At 45.4% G+C, this 22177-nt stretch overlaps 1 long non-coding RNA gene across 4 annotated transcripts in view; it reads right to left on the reverse strand.

Annotated features, from left to right (window-relative positions):
• Nucleotides 1-463: 463 nt before the first annotated feature.
• Nucleotides 464-22177, reverse strand: part of LOC115290146 — a 23275-nt gene continuing 1561 nt past the window's right edge. The window contains exons 1-5 of one of the 4 annotated variants that reach the window (XR_003907988.1): nt 22089-22169; nt 14832-14960; nt 10435-10734; nt 9264-9389; nt 464-2428 (exon numbers count right to left, since the gene is read on the reverse strand). This is a non-coding gene — a long non-coding RNA (uncharacterized LOC115290146). Of the gene's footprint in view, nt 2429-4555; nt 4588-9263; nt 9390-10434; nt 10735-14831; nt 14961-22088; nt 22170-22177 lie in introns of those variants that run through there. The other 3 variants (XR_003907990.1, XR_003907991.1, XR_003907989.1) reach the window with 3 other exon arrangements.

Consider the following 22177-nt stretch of genomic DNA (forward strand, 5'->3'; position numbering starts at 1 on the left):
AAACCTCTGGAACAAGTTGTCTACACTCTTTGGCACAAATTCCTCACTGTCCATCCACTCCCCATGCTCTCCCAGCGAGTCCCTACTACTAACTCCAACTGTTCTTATCCAACTGATTCCTTTCATGTTGCCACATCTCAGGGACACATCTTGGTCCTTGTCTTGATTGATTCCCAGTGGCAGAGGCAGTGTCTGGAGCCGACCATTCCCCTGAAAAACCCAACCACCCCAGCTCTAGGACAATACACTTTGCTGGTTTCTCTTCTAACTTACAGGTTTCTCCTGCTTGGATTGGTTTGCTGGTGTCTCCCCTTCCGTGTGAACTCTGAAGATGGAGCACCCCAGGGCTCCGTCCTTGGTCCTTGAAACCCCTCCTCTTATATCCTAACCCCCTTCTCCTTCTCGATCATCATCACATAAATCAGCACCAAAAATTGACAAAGATAACACAAAAAGAAATGAATACAGATCAGTGGCATATCATTTATTCACTCATTCAATACATATTTACTGACACCTACTTTGTGCTGAGCATTGAGGGAAGAGCATGGTGAATGAGACAGGAAACCTCTGTTCCAAAGTTACATAATATAACGTGCAAAATCTCACACTCAAAGCAGAAGTGATCCTTGAATGGTGTAATTGCATGTGAAGGCTTTTTTTTTTTTAATATTTGGCTTTATTAAAGGTTTTGGGGTTTTTTTTTTTCCTTCCTAAGGAAAAGGGAAAACCATGTTTGTATCGCTGAAAAAAAAATTTGGCATAATTTCTAAACAAGCACTCTAAAGATTCTCTAATCTTCTTAGAGTCATAAATGAACTATTTCCTTACTTAAGGACAATTAGAAACGGCTTATTTTCTCAATTTTAAGTGAGTTTCTGAAACATATCACATGACACCAAGGATGAGTGGACATTAGAAGCTGTTGCTGCTCTTTCTAGGTCACGAATATCATAGCTTTTTCTCTACAATTTTCTGCGACTAATGTCTGGAATCTAAGGCCCCATCCTGAAGTGAATTATAATTCAGAGTTAAAAGGACTTTACCCAGATCAGCACTGTAAGGGATTATTTACATCATGCATGCGGTGATAAACTGGGAAATCTTTGTGTATTTAAGATCTTCCTCTCCAAACATTTGGATATCCCTGTAACACTGCCTTTAGGATAAAAATAAGATGGGGCAGGGGATGGCCTGGATTTGTTTTCAGACATCTTAACAAACATTTGGACTAAATACGTAGAAAAAAACAATACATTCATATATGTCTAAATTATTGTATTCCCTAAATAGCCATAGTACACACACTTTAGTCTACTGGCTTTCTGGCTTTATCTTTCCCTCCTCTTCAGACTTTGTGGAGTCCACCGTATGGACATCTTGACTCATGAATTTTCTAGGCTAATTGTCCCAGCAGATTTAAGCCTGTTGGACACAGGGCAGTGGTTGGTGCTATTACCAGTGCTATTAGTCAAGGAGAGGCTGCCCCAAGTTGGGCCACTTTGGCATTAAGACTATTTTGAGCCGAAAGTAATCAAGATCCTGTGAGCTCCAGAGAAACTTTTTGCTCCTCCCTTAACTACATGGAAGAATCTAAATTAGAGAAGGTCTTTCCCAGAATAATGGTTATTACCAGAGATAAATTTCATCTGAGTGACCCATCCATATCAGGGCAAAAACCTAATTACCAAACATCTGCTTTTTTTCTTATTGCCCCGTCAAAGGCATTTTTCCCCCTTTGAAGTCCCAGACCCCTATCCCATTCTCCTGAGTTCAGGAGACATATATACCTCCTTTTGCCTGACTGTTTTTGGAATTTCTGTGTCTGTGTGGGTTCCCCGTTTATACACTATTAAATTTGATTTTCTCTTGTTAATCTGTCTCATGTCAACTTAATTCTTAGTCCAGTGAGAAGGGCCTTTGAGGGGACAGGAATTCTGGCTCCCTGACAGTTGGCATAGTCAGCAGGGTGTTTTAAGTCACTGGATACCGGTCACTCTGACACTGAAATCTCAGCTGAAATCCCGTGGGACATCTGATGTACAGCTGGCAGAAGGTAAGATTTCTTACCCTGTCAGCTTCCCAGAATCTCTGTCTGCGAGTCTAATGAAGTGAGAATGACAAGAAGAGAGTCCTTTCTCTCTCCTTCTAGATTTAGATTAACAGGAGAAAGTGTTTGCGAAACTAGTTCCTTGGGCTGGATGACTCTTTGGTTAAATTTGATAGCATGCTCTTTGGTTGCTGATCCATGTCTTCCCAGAAACGGTCTCTGTTTTGCTTTCCCTGTGTCTTTTACATTTTTTGTCGTACAAACTCCGCTGTGGGACATCTTAGCCAGGGCCACAAAATAGCAGGCGGGGGTGGAGCACGGAAACACTATGAGAGCGATCACCACCTGCAGAAGACCTCTGTGTCAGGATAGTTGACCCTGGAACAGGTTAGGTTAACAAACATTTGGACTAAATATGTAGAAAACATACTACATTTATATGTGATTTATTAAATTATTACATTATTTTATTCCCTACATAGCCACAGTGCTGAACTTCAAGAAAACTCCCGCGCGATGAGGTACACTGTAAAACGTCACACCGTAAAACCCTCAGCCCTGTGGCACATCTGTCCTAAGTAAGTATTAGTTTGGCTCCAAGGCTCAGAAAAGGCTGTTAATGCGCATATACTGGATAAGATTTTTCCTTTTGTCTTATTTTATGTCCCAAGAGTTTGGTTTTGTGACCTGTGAGAACATTCTCTTTGGTCTTGACCACCTAGAGAACAGTGGAGGTGCATCTAGGCAGCCAGTCAAATAGACTGGGGATCCTCTCTCTCTCTCTCTCTCTCTTTGTCCAACCATGCCAGCTCTCAGGGGACTTTGTCAGGAGTGGCCCCAGCCCATCGGAACCTTTGTCAACTCAACCATCATTGCTCGTTCATGCTGGAAAACCCCATTCCAGTAGCTCCCAGCTCAGAGAGATCTGTGCCAGGAGGCATCTCACGATTTTGTGGGAGACTGGAGACACCCTTATTACCTCACCATCTTTCCTGCCTATGCAACGAAAGCTTTTGCTTTCCTAGACTAATTGCAGGTGTAAACTTTTGGATGATGCACCATCTGTGCTCTCTCTGGACACTTCCTGCATCTTTGGTTAAGCCGTTTGAAGGCCTATTGGTTTGAGTAAATTTTAATAGATCCTACTCATCAATGGCCAGACCATGGATCCTTTAAATTGGCTAGATTGAAATTATATCTATATATAAAATGAAGATCTCTCAATTGTCTTATTAGTATAACACTAGTCTTAAGGAGTCCTTTGACAAAATAAAGGGCAGAAGTTAGAATTAAGACTTAAAAATAAATATCCATATCCAATATACATTTTCCTTCTTAATATCCAGGTTCATCTGCCTATTTTAATTTCCTTTTCCCTATAAGATCTACAGAGAACACTCCGGCCTCACCTCTAGCTTTTATACAGGTGGCTCATGTAAACACTGAAAGCTAGAAAAACAAATTTAACAAAAGCCCATGAGACTGGCAGTGAGGGTCCCTACTTTCCAGGACTCTGGGGACATTCCTATACAATGTCCCTTGCTGGTGAATCCTAGAAAGCCTACTGCAAAAGAATTCATGTCCTCTGGGCAGCAGGGGATTTTTTTAAACTCTAAAGCCCTTTCCCCTCTACTTTAGGAAGATACAACCAAATTTAGAGAGAAATTACAAAGAATATTTGACTATCTTCACAACCTTCCCTTCACAGAGGAAACAGAACTGGAATTTCTCCTCGGCCTTCTACAAATAATCTGCAAAAGGTCATTAATCAAGGGTTACTAGAAGTCAGAAAAAAGGCTTACCCAGAAAAAAAGCTTTTGTTAAAATACTTTATATGGACTTTACGAAGGGATAAGTCTTTTGGCTCCCATTTTAGTTAAAAATCTCACTGGTAAAAAGAAACAAATTTAGTTTAAAAGGTGGGTCAGTCCTTTGATATTCAGCTGTAATCTACGTCTTCGGGGCATTAGGGACAACTGTTTTCATTTTACAAATCTCCACAAAACCAGAAATGGGATTTAGAAACAAAGCAATGCCCACCTATCTTTACCCATCTCCAAAACTCACCTATTCCTCTCAGAATGTTGTGAATATTAGAAAAGATCAAGATACTGAACCAAAATGGTCCTGTACTTTAAAGGCGGGGTCGGGTGAGGGGGGAAGATACATTTTAAGTAGAAATTACTCTGAAACTCTAAGGGGAAAAATTTTTTCCCCATTATTTCTCTATCCTTTCAAATGATAAATCTTATCATATCTTTGAAATATAAACACAGAACACAACCTCCTGAGGTTGAAGGAAGAAAGGCAGGTGGTGGTGAGGGAAGAGGTCCTTTTAAAATCCAAGCTGCTGGGGCACCTGGGTGGCTCAGTTGGTTAAGCGTCCGGCTTCGGCTCAGGTCATGATCTCACGGTTTGTGGGTTCGAGCCCCACATCGGTCTCTGTGCTTACAGCTAGCTCAGAGCCTGGAGCCTGCTTCAGGTTCTGTATCTTCCTCTCTCTCTCTCTGACCCTCCACTGCTCATGCTGTCTCTGTCTCTCAAAAATAAAGAAAGAACATTAAAAAAATTAAAAATAAAGTCCAAACTGCTAAAAGGATCCTAATGTACAGACTCTAGCACATCTGAGAACAGGAATATAGGTTCTAAATATCCACCTTGTTTTCTCTGTGTCTTTGTGATGTAAACTCCCTCTACCCTTTCTTCTCTAGAACCTAAGAGGCATTCCTTGAAATGCAAACTTCGAGAAGTTTCTCAGGGGAGGGGAGAAGTATTTAGAAATTGAGCCTATACTGTCTGCTACACAAATAATAGTTAAAAAAAAAAAAAGCAAAAGCTATAAAAGATTTTGTTTGTACCTTGTCTTTGTATTCTTGTGTCCACATATGTTGTAAATGTGAAATATTTTCTCTATTTCCAGATGATATTGCTAAAATTAATTTGTAAAAGAGGTCTATTTTAGCTGATTTGGAGGCAAGCTCTTATAAGGATTGGGGATTCTAAAACTCAGAAAGTTAGAAACTAACCTAAGTGTTTTTCAAATTCATATGATTTGGGAAAATACCTGAAATGAAAGCAAACTGGAGGCTGTTGGCTTAATTAAAGTAGTCATATCTTGAGAGTTACCAGCATTAAATAGAAAACCTGTATTCTGCTTGTGTTGACTAAAAGTCAGAGAAGTTCATGTTATCTTTCTTGCCAAATTTGTCAAGGTAAAAAAAAAAACCAACCACCTTAGAATAATGTATGACTTTGTCTAATGCTTCAAGAAGTTTTGTGGGTAGTCTAAGCATAATCATGAAACCACCGACCAGTTCAACTTTTAATGGCTGAGACGTCAGGAAGTTTCAGGGGACGGAACTGTTAGGGGCCAAAGACAGGCTGCCCCAAGATGGGCCACTTTGATATGAAGATTAATCTGAGCTGAAAGCAATCGAGAGAGACCCTCTAGGTTAAGAGGAGCTTCTTGCCCCCCCTTAACTACACAGAAGAATCTAAATTGGAAATTTTCCTCAGAATAACGGTTATTACCTCAAATACATTTATCTGAGTGACCCATCTGTAGGGCAGGGTGGACATCTAATTAGCAAACATCTGCTCCTTTTCTTGTTGCCCTGTCCATGGCAGCTCTTCCCTTCAAAGTTCCAGACCCCCTTCCCCCTTCTCCTCGCCTTGGGGTGGTATACAGGCCTCACTTTGCCCGGCTGTCTGTGGAATTTCCATGTCTGCGCCTGCATGTATGCTAGTAAGTCTGATTTTCTCCTGTAATCTATCCATGTCAACTTGGTTCTGAGTCCACCTAGGAGGACTTTTGTGAGGACAGGAATTCTGGTTCCCCTGACATTACTCTTAAGTTAAACATTCGCCCCCATTTCACTCTTCACAAAATCTCCCAAGAAAGGTTCCGAAACCCAAAGAATTGCCTCCAGGGCCCTGGGGCCTCAAGAAGGGCCTTGCTTCTCCTTGGGCCACATGTATGCTCCCAGGATTGCTAGTTGTCTTGCGGAATTCCACAAACAAAGCCAGTCCCCCATGGTGCTGATAAGAGGCATTTACCTACTGGCATTTTTAGAGCAGAGGTGAAGGGACGCTTGGCGCCACATTCTTTGCAGAAACAGTTGCTGGAAGTCAGGGGGATCCCACACGCCTTCCTGGCATTGCTGGTGGCCAGCCTGTTCCTCCTGCTAGGTGGTCCCCAGTGCCAAATGCCGTCCTCAGATTCAGAAGGGAGACCCTCTCTCTGCTGCCCTTCCCCCAAAGTTGTTCTTGTTGCCCTTTCTGCTGGGTCTGTGGACCTCAACGCTTACAGTCCATCTGCCCAAGCTGCCAGATGCTGGTGCAGAAGTCCATTTCCCTCCCCCAGGCCCACCCCCACCATTCCCCGTGGGCCCTACTACCTTTCTCACTCCCCTCCTCATCTTCCAAAGCCATGCTGACCACCATGGCTGAGACCATGTCTTCTTAAGACATAAAACCCCCAACCCTCCCCTTTCTTCAGAGCCAGCATTGCAGGCCAGCTGGGAGGCCAAAGGTCAGCATTTAGTTGCCTTTCTCCTCTGGAACCTGAGATCTCATTCATTTCTGGAATGTTGTTCCCCCTTCCGCACTTGTGGTAGCACAGGGGTTTTATCTGCCGCGCTTCCCAAACTTTTGTGTAAGCCCGTCTTCTCTGGCTCTCCCACTCTCTGGGAATGTTTTATAAAGTTGCGTCTGTCACATTTATCCCGATTACTAAAGCACACGGACAGTAACCTGACATCCGCTGAAGTCCCAGCCCAGTGCTCTCCCGGCCACCACAATGACCTCTGTCCCTCCTCTGGCTTTTCTTGAGCCGGGGAGAAGTGAGAGTCCCAACTTCCTTTGCTGTTGACTACTTATGTGCAACAGCCACACAGATTCTGCTTCATGAGGTCATCCGCGTATTTTAGAAAAAGGTACCTTCAAGGACACAGTTATCTTAGCTCTTAGTTCTTTCACGACCAAGATATTCAGCTTGAGAAACTGTTCGGAGCTCACAGCACGCATGACTCCTTCCGTGAGAGGACAAGTGAGGGTGATCGCAGAGCATTTTGTGGGGGGTGGTTGCTACTCTTCACTAGAAAATTTTTGCTTGTACATTTTCATTGGGAAAAAAGCTTTACTGAATGCAAATCTCCATTCCAATAACACAGCTCTGCCTGATCTCTCTACCAGTGTGTTTGAAAGCACTTCATCTAAACTCGTCTTCACTAGGCTAACCTCAAATCCTTGCTCATTTTATTTAATTTATTTTTTGATGTTTATTTTTATTTTTTTTAAGAGAGAGAGAGAGAGAGAGAGAGAGAGAGAGAGAGTGAGAGTCAGCACCAGTGGGGCAGGGGCAGAGAGGGAGGGAGACACAGAATCCAAAGCCGGATCCAGGCTCTGAGCTGTTAGCACAGAGCCTGATGCGGGGCTTGAACTCATAAACCACAAGATCATGATTTGAGCTGAAGTTGGACGCTTAACTGGGCTGAACCACCCAGGTGCCCTCCTTGTTCATTTTAAAATGAGAATCAGATTTTCTGCAAATTCTCTGCCTAGTAAAAAATTAAGGAATTTGCTTTAAATTAGAATTACATTCAGCAAGAAAAAGAGAAGCCCACACAGGGCTTGATGCCGCCAAACAGGACTTTACACCAAAGACAAGGAAGGCATCAATGATTTCAAAGGTCTGCCTTGGGCACAGAGAGTAGGGCAAATGGAAATGTACGTAAGAGGGTTAGTATACGCTGCAAGAAGGAAGGGCCTGGGGCAAGTAAACTGAATATCAATTGTTCTTTAAATTTCAGAAAAGCTGCCCTGTAATCTGAGTTGGGTGCTATTTACAAAGCATTCTGACAGGAGGGTCAACCAGCTCATTCTAAGCCTGGCTAAGGAGAAGGGCACATGTAGCCCCTCTTATCAAGGGAGGCTAAACCAACATTTGCCCCCTCCCCCCCAAAAAGCCAGCTTTCTCTCGCACTCCACAACACATCCTCCTGGGGTCCCAGCCAGCCCGCAAGCCCCCAGCCCCCTTCTGATCACCGGCTTTATCAGTGATCTTTGAGGGGCTGGGGATCAGTGTGGCTCAGCCCAGGCTGTGAACTTCTAACCAAGGAGCATTCTTATCCCATTGTGATACAATCCCTAGGGCTCAATAGTTTAATTCTTCCACTAACACTGAATGTATACCAGTTCCCGGGGAAGGGGGTAGGTAGGAGGGCAGTGAGGCTGGGTTGTTCAGAGGACCAAGTCCCCGCTCTCCAGATTCTGAGGGTCTAGTTGAGCAGAGATCTATTGAATATGAAGCCAAAAATAACACCAGATTGAATGAAGTCAATGAAATACTAGTGCAAAGTGCTCAAGGGATCAAGAGGAGAAAACAATCCGTTTCATAATGGGGACCAGAACAAAAGGGAATGAGACTTTCCATGGCAGAGAAAGGGAGGGGGCATTTTTGGCTGAGGGGACAGCCTTGAAATTGTAGGCCGTATTTACAGACCATTTTTACCCGCCTGGCAAGGCTGCAGGGGAAATTCAATAATTTGATGGCAGAGTTGGACACAGAACTTCCACATCAAATCCCACTATGGGGGGGAAGGGCTAGTATCTTCCTTGTTTCATGGAAGCTAGGCATATAAAAGTATTTTTTGACAAGAATTTCAAGGGGCGCCTGGGTGGCTCAGTTGGCTAAGTGTCCGATTTTGGCTCAGGTCATGATCTCACGGTCTGTGAGTTCGGGCCCTGCATTGGGCTCTGTGCTGTCCGCTCAGAGCTTGGAGCCTGCTTCGGATTCTGTGTCTCTCTCTCTCTCTCTCTCTCTCTCTCTGCCCCTCCTCCCCCACTCACACTCTGTCTCTCTGTCTCTCAAAAAATGAACAAAAAGTTAAAAAAAGGAAAGAAAAGAACCTCAGAAGAAGATTTTCTTGGCTAGTGAATTCTTTGGAATTATAGATGGGAATCACAGATAATAATAATAATGTAGTTATATTAATAATAGCTATTGTTATTATTATTCTGTCAAACTGGAAGTGATTTAAGGCATGTATAGTCTTTTAGAGCTGAGGGAACTTTAAAGACCAACTCCTCTAACTCACTTATTTTACGGATGAGGAAACTGATGCCCAGAGAAAATTCCTGGTCTCCAATCCACCTCTAGGAAGGCTTAAAGCCAGGTGGAGGCACAGACCTCTTTTTTCTTGAGCCAGCTTACCTGCCACTCAAATGTGTCTGTGTGGACCACTCCCCGGCTATATTTCAAAGAAGAAAAACCAGTGCTGGGAGTTTAAGAGGTTTGCCTGAAGTCCCACAGCCACCGGTGGCTCCGATGGATCCAAACCTAGGACAGTGAGGACAGTGAGTCAACGTTCTCCTCTAAACGTTCTTACTAAAATTAAACCCATTCACGAGGGATGAAGCACGAGCAAAAAGAGTGAGTGTGGCGATTAGAGCCCAAGAATGCATGCTTCTGCGATCCTGACCAGGCTAAGAAGTGCAGGGGCCGTGAGGGGTCGCTGCGCCCCCGCCCCCAAGCAGCCTCACCACACACACACACACACACACACACACACACACACACACACACACACACACACACGAGCAAAGCTGCAGGGAGCTCTCTTTACCAAAGGCTTAGCTGCAATATGGTTTAAATTAGGCATTTCTTGCCTGAGTAGAACAAATCACTTAGGTTATATGCTGACAGAAAAGGAACAGTCTGCATGCTTGGAAAGCTTAGGGGGAATTAAATTATGTGCTGTCACTTCAGAGTTGTTCCTCTGTTCTCCCCACCACCACCTCTCAATTGCCTGCAGGAGTCCTGGAGCCTTGCGTGCAAGCTAAGCCATAACCCAAGGCTTAATATAAACTTGGGCTCTCAGGTCATTGGGAAATAACAGGTATATCCGGTTGGGTCTTTTGTGCTTGTCTGCACGCAAATTAAAAGTATTAAAAGTTCGTGCAAAGCTGAACTCCTCGGAGCCTCTGATTAGGGAGAAGGGAGGATGCCTTGGAAGTGATTTCTCATACAATCTTCCTGTTTATTTTTTCAGGAAACGGGAGACGGAGCTTGTTTATGAGAAGTTCACACCTCTGGGAGGCTGAGCTCAGAAGGGGCGGGGTGTGGAGGTGGCATCGAGCCAGATGTCTGCTGGGGAGCAGGGCTCTGAGGGACTCCAGGGCAGAGCTTTGAAGGGGGTTGGTTCTTATAGACCTTTCAGAGGAGGGTTCGGGCGGGAGTGCCAATTCCCACACTTGCCCCGCTGGTGGCAACAATGGTGAGATGGCTTGGGGGTGGAGGGGCAGAGTTGGGTCAGAAAGGGGGTCTTTAGAGGGCCCTGAAAGCGAGGGCCCATACACCCAGAGCTGTCACCTTGGCTCCTCACCTTCCTCGGTCTTTAATGACCCCAATACAATTCGGCTCTGGAGCCTCCGAGAGGGTGGTTAGAGCTGGAAAGGGTGTCCATTCCGTCCTCATGCCTTATCCAATGAGCAGTAGTAACATTCACGTTTCCTGGCCTCAGACTTTGATTTTCCTCCATCAGAGGTTTCCCACTTGGTGTGGCTGGGAGGTGGTAGAGAGTGTTTGGTCTGGTGACCTGAATTCAAATTTTGCTTCAGCAAACACATGAGCTCCGTGGCCTTCGGCTGGTAACTCTAACTCCTCCCGCCTTGCTTTGTTTGGTCTGTAACGAAAGGGATTATGGTTAATAGTTACCTCCACGGGTTGGTTGTGAGGGATTAATGAAATGATTCCTGTCAAGTCCTTGGCACACTGCCTGGCTCAACGTGCTCAATAAATGGTAGTTCTACATTATTAGTAGTATATTATTGTTGCTGCCATTGTTATGACTGGCAGAGCCACCATCCAAATAGCTGCTGCATTTCAGGTTGTGGCTCTGAGGCCCTCGTGGTCCCACCCCTGAACAGGACTCCCCCCCCATCCCCACCTCTTTGGCCATGATCTCCTAGCTGGCTGAGTCAGACTTCACCTGGGTTCAGGCAGCCGAGATTGGGGGACCACTCTTCCTGGACCCACTTGGGAGTTAAGGTGCATCATCCCAGCCAGATGCCAGGGGATGGGTCTTCCGGGATAGCCCAGCCAAGTTGAACATGGTTATTGTTGCCAGATTTTCGTCCTCAAACCAGTAGCTGGGGCATTGCTGACTCTGGAACTGAGGCCCATTCCCACCACTTTCCTAAATCAAGACTGTAGCCGCTTAGATATTGCTTGGGTGGAGGGACACTCAAAAGAAAAATCACACTTTTGGGGCGCCTGGGTGGCTCAGTTGGTTAAGCATCTGACTTCGGCTCAGGTCATGATCTTGAGGTTCCTGGGTTTGAGCCCCGCATTGGGCTCTGTGCTGATGGCTCAGAGACTGGAACCTGCTTCAGATTCTGTGTCTCCTCTTTTTGCCCCTTTCCTACTCATGTGCGCGCACTCTCTCTCTCTCACTCTCTCTCTCAAATAAAGTTGAAAAATTTAAAGAAAAAATAAAAGAAAAATCACACTTTTAAGTTTAGACAGTGGTTCTCAAAGTGTGGTCCAGGGACTCCTTGGGTGGGTGGGTGTCCCTGAGACCCCATCTGAGGATCCACAAATTTAAAACTATGGTCATAGGACATTCTTTGCCTTTTTTCTTCTCCTTCTGACATGTTTACTGGGTTCTATACAGGGGCTGCCTCACATTTGGGATCACAACAGACTGAATGCAGAATCAGATATGAGTATTCATCTGCCTTCTGGTAAGTCAGAAATTAAGGAAATTTGTAAAAATGTAAAACAATGCCATCCTTGCTAATATTTTTGGTTTTGGAAGATAGATGTAGTTATTTTCTCTAAAAATGTTATTTATGTTAGCATAAATGTATTGGGTTTATTCTTTTCCAATGTATAAGTATTTTAAGTTTTGTTGCATTTTCATTTCTAAAAGTGCAAATATTAGTAGATACAACTTAGAGTTGGTTTCTACAACAATTTTTTAGAGTATGAAGAGGTCCTGAAAACAAAATATTTGAGAAGCACTGAGCTAAAATTTTGGCACTGGGATCTATGAAATCATCCCTTTGCTCACTGACTTCTAAATAAAACCATCATTTCTGGGGATTTGGAATAGTGTGAATTTTACAGTCATTTCAATATAATGGATTCGAGTGTAGCAAATCCAGTCATGAAGCCCATGTGGACTCTTCATGGCAGCTCTCTGCGCGAACGTTCCAGCCACTGTTTTAGCGGAAACGTTTCTAGGCTCTCCCAAGACTAGACTGTAAATTACGGAGATTAAACTGTGCAGGGTTAGTCTCCACCGGGCGGGGAGGGTTTCTCACTGGAGCCAAGATGCTTTGCCTGCTGGGGGTCTGGCCCCCTGAAGGGAGTCAGCTCTCCTGGCAGGATGGGGACAGATGGAGAGGCTGGGGTCACCCAGGTCCTTAGTAGACATAAGCAGACTTAGCAGAGAAGTTTATACTCAGCACGCGGGTAGAAGGGAGGGACTTCTATAACATTCAGGATGATATGCAAAAGTTAGTGTATCTTTACTGCTGGGGTATGGAAGAGCTTTGCAGCCTGCACACCCAAGTTCAAATCTTGGCTCCCTCTCTTGCAATCTGCGTGAACTTGAGCAAACAGTTCACTGCCTCTGAACCTGAATCACCTTATACATAAGGTAGGCTATAAACAGCAACACTTTCAGAATGAGAAGTAAATGAAATAGTAGATATAAAGCATAGAAGAAAGTTCCTGGCACTGGGGAGGAAGATTAGGCTCCCTTTCTTTTTCTGTCCCAACTTTTCCTGTGGTGTTCAGCACCCGAGGGGAACAGAGGGGCCTAAGCCACAGGCTCTGACTTTGTGACTGTAACACCAGAGAGGAGGCTCACCCCCCACGCCGGACACAGGGCGCTGCACACGGCACTCACTGTTGCTGTGTTTATTCCTTGATCAATTAAATGACGTGCGTCATTGGGTTTCTACCTCTCTGCTGTGCCTCGGGTATGACGCTCAGGGCCCAGCAGTAAAAGAGAACAGAAATGAGTGTTCCCAGTCCTCCAGATCCCTCATGTGTCCTTGCTGGGGAGGTAGATTCCTATCTTACACCATAGCCCCTTTGTGGGGTGGTGGTGCTGGGGCCTGGGGCTCAGTCACATTCTTACAGCACCAGGTCCCTGAAATAATGCGCAGAGAGCAAGGGCCCCGGCCACATCTGAACAAATAGGATGCCATGTTTTCAAAGCCCAGTAATGGGCAGGCCCCTCCTTCCTTCTGCATCTGAAGCCTTAAAATGAATGGGGCCGCCAGGGACTGACTCGGTGCAATGGGAAAAGGTAAATCGGAGGTTAGCCACCACTGAAGTACACACTATTGAATTTGACTTTGCAGTCTGGATGCAGAGAGCATTCTGGACAATCTCCTCCCTGGCACTTAATAAAAGGGGGATGCAGAGAGTCTCGCTGCCCTGCCTTCTGCTTCGGGCTCCTGGGACAGCCTCGGCCTCTTGAGTGTAGTTGGTGCTGTGCCCTGTGCTGCAGGTCTGGGGCCACTGCGTGCTTTGAGCCACACCTGTCCCCAAGGAAAAGAAGGCCGGGGCTTCTGGGAAGCTGGACAGCATGGTGTCATTTGTACAGATCACTGGAAGGTCCCCGGAGTTGTCGCCCACTTGCACCACGTGGACTGGTGCTTTCTCAACAGCCCTTGGCAGGGAATTGCGTGAGTCTTGTCCCAGAGCCTCCCCACCGAAGGGCTGCAAAGCAGTCGCAGAAGCCATGGTGGGGCTGGCCCAAAGCTGAGCTCAGAGGGGGAAGAAAATAAAGCTGGCGCGGCTTTGCCCCGAATCTTTTGGGAACATGGGCCCTGCTTGCCCAAAGCCTCTGTACGGGGGTCCTGAAGCGGGGCACGTCCAAGGAGGGGGGACACGGGCAGAGGGGGAGAGCCATGCTGGGCTGCCATCCGTGAGTGGGAGGAAAATGCAAACTGGCTGTTGGTGCTGAGCCTCTCCCCCAAGAGCAGATGGCTCTGAGGTCAGCCTCCTACAGGCCGCAGCCAGTGGCCTCCCACAGAAAAATGACAACAGCTGACACTGTCTGAGCCCCTACAGGGGCTCACGTGTCAGCACCCTGAGTCGTTGCCACAACTCTGTGTACTAGGTACTGGCAACATCTCCGTTGTCCCTGAGCGTAACCTGGGCCCGGAGGAGTGATCTACAGCAACGGACCCCGACCGTGGCTCCGAGGAGGTGCTGGTAGCCGCTCAGCGAGCTGCCCTCAGAAACACGAGGGGCAGGTGACTTGTGTCACGCTAGGCTTTCAGAAGCTTGCAGGTAGGTGAGGGTGTGTCGCCACCACACTGAACCAAGAAGACCATGTCTTTATCCCTGTGAGCTCCAAGTCCTTGCATGGCTCTGGTTTCACCAGAAAGGAGTAATGGCTTAGTGGGAGTAGTAGTAAATGACAACAACAGCAGTAATAGTAATGGCTAACTATTGAGAGCTCAGGCTTTACCATCAACAGCGCTGATTGCTGTCCTCACAAGATCTCACTGACTCTTCACAAGTACCCTCTGCGGCTGGGATGGTATTCTCTCTCTTGTGCAAATGAGGAGACTTGGGCTCGGAAGAGTTAAATAACCTGGCCGCGGCCACTACTTATATATAAGAAAGCCTGGCCCCACACCCAAGAGTGCCCGGCCCCAGGAGCCAAACTCTTAATGATAATGATATACTGGCTTCGGGAGCATTAGACAAACCCGGAAAGCATTTGGGCCTGTGCAAACGGAATCACTCTCCCACCTGGCTTTTGTGATGTCTTCCATAAGGATGTGGAGATCCAGAATGTTCCCTGACGTTTCATCAGCCTTAATCTGGGGATTTCCCTCATTTGTCAAGAAGAGGCAATCTCCACATGCAAGCATAAATATTCTATAAAATAAGGAATAGGTCTGAGTGACAAGTAAGATTTTTGTTTTGTTTGTTCTTTTACATTTGCAAAGCTAAATTAAATGGCTTTGCCCTTTATATATTTATTTATTTATTTATTTAATGTTTATTTATTTTTGACAGAGAGCAAGAGACAGAGTGCGAGCAGGGGAAGGGCAGAGAGAAAGAGGGAGACACAGAATCCGAAGCAGGCTCCAGGCTCTGAGCTGTCAGCACAGAGTCCGACGTGGGGCTTGAACTCATGAACCATGAGATCATGACCTGAGCCAAAGTTGGATGCTTAACTGAGCCAACCAGGCCCCCCAATACTATACAATAGTTTAAAAGCATGAGGTAGATCTATACTGTCTGTTGTGGTCACCACGAAAATTATTAGGTGGAGGGAAAAAAAGTCACAGAACAGTAATCCTATGATCTCATTTGTATTAAAAATGCGCTCTTAGGTACAAACACATGCACATACAGAAACAGAAGGTACACGGGACCTGTGGTTCCTTCTGAGAAGGTGTGGGAGTGTGGGCTTTCCCATTTTCCTGCACATTCTTATATCCTGACGGAATCATTTGCAGCAAGAATCTATTTATGTACTATATGTGGGTACTTTAAGAACTTCTATCTGACCACAACAGAAAATATACTTTATATAGATACATATCATATAAGTATATAGCATATATATCCCTATATGTAACTCTTCCTAGTCTCTGGCTCCCAGGGTCAGTGAGAGTTCAACATGGCCTCCATGGACTTAAAGTCGCAAGATGCATTTAATAGGAATGAAGGCAAATCTCATTTTTAGTTTTTTAAAATATCAATTGCATAAGTGCAATTTTTATCAAGTCTTAAAAGATGAATGAAGACTTTGGTAGGTCATAAGCCTTCATATGGGCACAACAGTGGGATGTAGATTTTTAAGATAGTCCCCAAACCTTAGTTTGCATTGAAAGGTACACTGCGTGTCTGATGGGAAGTAACTGTGTCCCCCTGGGTTGGACGGGATGTCACCTTTGGTAGTATCGTGTTCAGCTGAAGGGGCATACGTAGGCATTTTGGAAAACTACATTGTCCAGAAGGCCCAGATAAGCTGGCTAAAGTTTTAGAAACCAAGTTATTCCAAGAATGACGGGGGCGACTGGGGGTTTCTTGGTTGGCATGAGGATGTTTCAGGGGCAGCCACATTACAGGGCTGTAATGTGAAAGAGAAATTAGTCTCGGTTTACGTCTCTCCAAAGGGTAGCTCTAAATTCAGTAGAAGGTTCAGTAAGAACCTTCACTCCAGATTCTTTCGTAACCTTGGGAAGAACCTTTCAGCATGGAGAGCTTTCTAAGCAGAGCAGGCCAACAACAGGAAAGGCAAGAGCTGAGAAATGAACACCTCCATCGTTGAACGGGAAAATCCTGTTGGGGGTTAATGGTCAACAACCCAATGCATAATTACCCAGCCCTCACATTCCCTTTTGGTAATGTATAGGGGAGGAATAGCCACTTAAGTTATTTATCTACCAATTATTTTCTTAAGCCCTGGATGGGACTACAGTTCTTGACCTGAATTTTTGTCCCTTTGTGGAAAGAGAAGAGAACGTGTTAGGAAATACAGATCTAACCCTAAGGACTAAGAGGCGAATGGAGTACAAGGAGACTGGGATCTGGAGCCTCAACCAAGAATCGATTGCAGATCTGGATGCTGCCCCCGTCAGCATTTCTGTTTGCTTGCTTGTTTGTTGCACTTGTTGTTGCCTTATGCATTTTCTTGGTAACCTGGTAAATAACTCATTTTTAGGAAACAAAAATGAAAAACCATATTCTTCATCTGCCTCATGATTTTCTCTGCCCGGTCAAGGTGTTAGGAAATTTTAAGTTGTTCTCTGCTGACCAAGGAAGGTAGCAGGTTTAGTTCCATTGTCAAAAGGGTGAGTTTCAGGAACTGGATGGAGTGATAGTCAAAACTCAGGGAATAAATGTACAGAAGCAGCCCCAGACCTTGGCGTTCCTTCCCTTTTTTTTTTTTTTTTTTGAAGTCATCACTGTCCTGAGTTAGAGACTGCTTCGCCCCAGGAACGCTGAGCAGGAAAGTCTTGTTGGGTGGGAGCCCACGCTAACTGATCACTGAGGTTACCTGTTAGCCCCGGCATTGGATATTTTGCTTCTTTTTCTTTCCTTAGTTGTCCTACCTCACTGACCCGCTTTTCTTGCTTTCTTCGCTCCTCTTCTCTCCTGTGCCTCTCACTCTTTATTGCCCCGTGAGAGAGATAAGGTGAGCAGGAGGTTGTGGAGTGAAAGGGGGGCAAAGGAGACAGTAGCTTGAGGAAAGAATGGAAGTCTCAGAGGGAATGCAGAAGTGGGAGAAGGATGGACCCAAGGAAAGGGGGAAGGAAAGAGAATGGGAGAGAAGAAGGAAAAATGAAGCGCAACGGGAAGACAGATGGCCAAGAAGGAAGGAAACCATAGGAAGCACAAAGAAGCAATCCGAGATCCATAGCCCTGGCTACTTTTATGCAGTGCAGGAAATTTTAAGTGGATTGTCTCTTGAAAACAGGAAACCAAGGGCAGGACCTGTTTACATATTATATTCCGTTTATCTTCAAAAAGAATTGGAGGAGATCACAGGCCCAGATACACTTAGAGCATTCAAAGAGCGAGGGCAGCAAAGAAGGGAGGGTCAAAGCAGACAGCGCTGAGGAAAACCATTCCAGTGGAGCACAGACTTTTTCTTCGCCTCGGACTCCGAGAACACCGCATCAGAGAGACCCTGCGGGACACAGCGGTCGTGGGTTCTTTTCCCGTCCTTTCTTCTAAGAGACTCTCAATAAAAACTGAGAAGACAGTGTAAGATGATAACGTTAGGAAGACATTTCTTTCTCATGCTCCTATTTCTTATTCTTAGTAACTTTTAACTTTTTCTTAAGTATCTTTTAATGTTGGTACAATGTCAAATTTACAGACATGTGGCCAGAACATCACAAGGAACTCTCATGTACCCAAATTCTCCAATTAGGGACATTTTACCACGTTTGTTTTATCATTTTCATTTCTCTCTCTCTCCTCTGCTTCCCACTGCCATCTTTTTTTACCTTGAATTGTTTGAGAGTAAGTTGAAAACACTGATGCCCATTTACTTCTAAATACACATGAAAGTATTTGTTTTTTTTTTTCAAAAAAATTTTTTAAATGTTTTTTATTTACCTTTGAGAGACAGAGACAGCACAAGCAGGGGAGGGTCAGAGAGAGGGGGAGGTACAGAATCTGAAGCAGGCTCCAGGCTCTGAGCTAGCTGTCAGCATAGAGCCCAAAGCACAGAGCCCCATGTTGGCCTTGAACCCACGAATGGTGGGATCATGACCTGAGCTGAAGCCAGACGCTTAACGACTCAGCCACCCAGGCGCCCCCAAATGAAAGTATTTGGATGAGAAAGCAGAACACTACAGTGAGGCTTTGTGGCTTTCACTAATACCAGACTGCAGGGAAAGAGCTTAGTAGAGCACTCCGTTTGGAAGGGGAGGAGGGCTACGAAACTTGTCTTAAGCTGCACTGATTCAGTGTTTGTTTTCTTTGGTTTATTTAGGCCAGTAAAATCAGCAAAATCTTCCAAAGCAGTTTCTTCCTACACTTTACATGGAATTGAGAAAACATTAGTTGTTCACGTCAAATTTAAAAAAATGAAAGGGGAGATGGCTTTGGTAGTTAACACTCCTGGCTCTGCCAGTTTCATTTGTTTTTTCCCCTAATGTTTACTTATTTTTGAGAGAGAGAGAGACAGAGCATAGAGAAGGAGACACAGAATCAGAAGCAAGCTCCAGGCTCTGAGCTAGCGGTCAGCACAGAGCCTGACGCGGGGCTGGAACCTATAAACCGTGAGCCAAACCTGAGCCAAAGTAGGACGCTCAACCGACTGAGTCACCCAGGCACCCCTCTGCAGGTCTCATTCTAACAGTGCTGAGGTCCACTACTATTGAATACAAAGGCAGAGAAAATCCTGACAAGGATTCCCATCATGCACAGGGCTTTGTTGATCCTAAAACACACTTAATTTTTTTTTAACATCTGCGAAATTAGAACGTGTCTTATTAATCAGTAGCATCATTACAAATCACAGCCCCCCCCCCGCCTTTATATTAATGTACAAAATAACAGCGCACCCCACAAATGATATCTTCTTAGGTTAGATGAAATAAGATAGATTTTTTCTTTTAGCTCTTGCTTCTTAGCCCATGTATTACCAGGAGGAAGGGAAGAGAAGGAGGTCAGGTGGGGCAGAGGATTTTGGTATGAACTCCTAAGAATCATCTCAATTCCCAGCACATGACGTCAGTTTCCTACTGCTGCTCCCTCTGCTAGAGTGTCAGTTGCCTGGGACACCTGGTATACCTCCTGATTTCTGTTTTCTGCTGACTAGCATGCGTCCGATTTCTGAGTGTTGTGCGTTCCCCATGTCAAAGGCTTGCCAGAGACTGTTCCTTCTACTCCACTCTCCCCTCAGTGCATGTGTATATGTGTGTTTGGAGGGGCTTGGAAGAGCACAGTGTTCAGCCACAAAACTGACACAGGGAAAGCCCATCAAGAAAACCAACTTCTAGCCTGATGACATAAGGGCTGACTTTCCAGACTATTGGCTCAAGGTGTAATGCATCTATCTGATTTGCGGATTTAAGATGGTGGTGGTGGTGGTGGTGGTGGTGGTGGTGATAATGGTGATGATGGTGGTGGTAAGAGGTTTGGGGTATCCTTCAACCCATAAGGGAGTAACAGACAGAAGCGAGATACAGGAGGACTGAGGGGACTTTTATCTCTGGCTTCTCAGCAAGTTCCCTCTTTCCCCATTCCTCTTCTCCTGATATCAGACCTAGGCCACAAGGGTGGCCTGAAGCTGTCCTGGCATGTCGGGAGTCCTTCCAGGCTCATGGCCAGCTTTCCTAGCACAGAAAGAGTCTCCAGGACAAAGCCCAAGCAGAGACCAGCAAAATAGGGATCCTTCCATCCTGTAAAGTACCAAGGTTATCCTTCCCTGCAGCGAGGCAGTGCATTCCTGTTCTGCTTAAACGGGCTTAAGCTGGATTTCTGTTCTTTGGAATCAATACAATACAAGGTATTTTAAATCTCTACTTTAAACTCCCTCTCTAGCTTAGCTGTCCTTTTGAAAGTTATTTGCACCAAAACAATTCAAGTTTGAGATTTGGGAGGGTGCTAGTCCCATATTCTGGCTGTTGACTGAAAGGAGATACAGGGCCTTAAATACTACCGGCTTTGGTTGAGAAGTTGTGTGGACAACTAAAGAGCCTGCTGTGGATTCTCACCAGAGGGTGGGCCCTACCCTGCGCTGGCCACTTTGGATTTACCCTAGGTCTCTGTCAGGTGCCAGCTGAGTCCTCTAACCAAGGTCACTATACCACAAAGTCCAAGAGAAACTGAGGCCTGCAAATTCTGAAAATGTTACCATAGTCCGTCCGTCTGGTTTGTCATGATCGATAGGGACCTGTCTTTTTGACAGCATTGGCCCAACTGGTTCCTGTTATTTATGTATGTATTTATTTATATATTTATTGAGTAAGTAAGTAAGTAAGTAAGTAAGCAAATAGGCTTCCCGCCCAGTGTGGAGCCCGATGTGGTGCTTAAACTCACGACACTGAGATCAAGACCTGAGCTGAGATCAAGAGTCGGATGCTTAACCCACTGAGTCACCCAAGCACCCTGGTTCTTCTGCTTCTTAAAGCAGGTCCTAGAATAAGAGCCAAGCCCAAGGCACCACAGCTTAGAGGATATGCTTAAACTATTTGCTACGGCAGGAAGGCATGCCTCCAAGTTTACCTAAAAACTATACAGTGTTGTTCAGGCATTATTAAGAAGTCTTAGGAGCAGTGTTGTGTTCTACTTTTGAAAACGGTAATTTACTTGGTGTAAAGGTCACCTCCATTTGCTCTGTTTGCGGTAGAGTTACTGTGATAGAGACCTTCAGGAACGTTTAGAGCTCAGAATTGGCATTAGCCCGTTGACAATAACCCGTCTACTAAATTAAAGCCTTCGAAGAGATTGATGTGTACAGCAGTCTTCAATTATTAGGCAAGGGTCTTGCTAACGCCGAACATCGTAAGGTTATGAAACTCATTTCCAACGATGTGTAGCCAACACAGCGCTGAGAAACCAATGCTTAGCTACCCTGTTGCTCAAAAACAGCTTGGTCATGGATGTGAGCGCTTCAGTATAGGGCATGAAATCCTTTCCAGAGAAACTTCCAAAGATTCCTGAACGGAGACTTTCACAAAAAAAGCACTTTCTTATCAGGTTAGATAGTTTACTGTTGGGTTTCAGTCTCTCGCAAAGTCTGATCTTCAGACACCTCTTAATGCTTCTTTAAAATTTAACCACTTATTTCAAGGACAGCTGTGGGGCATAGTCCATGGGGCCTCCCTTATTCAAAATCAATTTAACTGCAAAAGGTGACCACACTATTTCTTCTTGGTGGTCCTCAGAATCCTCACTTTGTAAACAAAACCAACCACTTTGTAAACAACAACTCCCCCAGCTGATTTTTTTAAGGCAGGCAGGAGAGAAGGCATTTGTGCCTTTTTTTTTTTTTTTTTTAAATCTGAGGATTTCCTTCCACGTAAACTTGTATGATGGATCTGGAATAGAACTCGGTGGCTTCAAATTCTGGCTTCCTCTCCTGATAGCTGGTAAGAGGTGAGGAGAAGAGAACACCATCCCACCGGTCATGGAGGCAATTCAATCACTTTCTTGACAAGAGGAATCACTGAAGATTATATTGTAGGGCTGTAATTGTATTTTTACAGTGTGTGTGAGATCTTGGTCAAGGCACCTAACCTCTCTGAACCCCAGTTTCCACATGTGTAAACAGAGAAACAACTGAACACTTGAGATTCCCAGCGCCCCATAAAACCCAAAGCCTTGGGGTGTCACGTGGTAAACACTCAACTTTTATACTGAGGACCCTGGAGGCCGGGAGATACAATTCCTAGCTGGTTAAGTACCACCCATCCCACCCTAACCCCAAGCTAGCTCTTCCCCCCGCCTGGAAGAGAAGGCCTTTTCTCTCTAGGGGTTTGAAAACACTCCGTGCCAGCTAGAAAGGAAGGACACTTCGGGCCGGGAACCTACCTCGGCCCGAGCGCCCCCGGCTCCCCGTTGGAAGCACGCGTCCGGATCTCACACGCGCGCGGGCCACCGGTCCGCCTGGCTCGCCCGCC

This window comes from Suricata suricatta, chromosome 4 (genome assembly GCF_006229205.1).
Source record: "Suricata suricatta isolate VVHF042 chromosome 4, meerkat_22Aug2017_6uvM2_HiC, whole genome shotgun sequence".
In the NCBI taxonomy this organism is placed as follows: Eukaryota; Metazoa; Chordata; class Mammalia; order Carnivora; family Herpestidae; genus Suricata; species Suricata suricatta.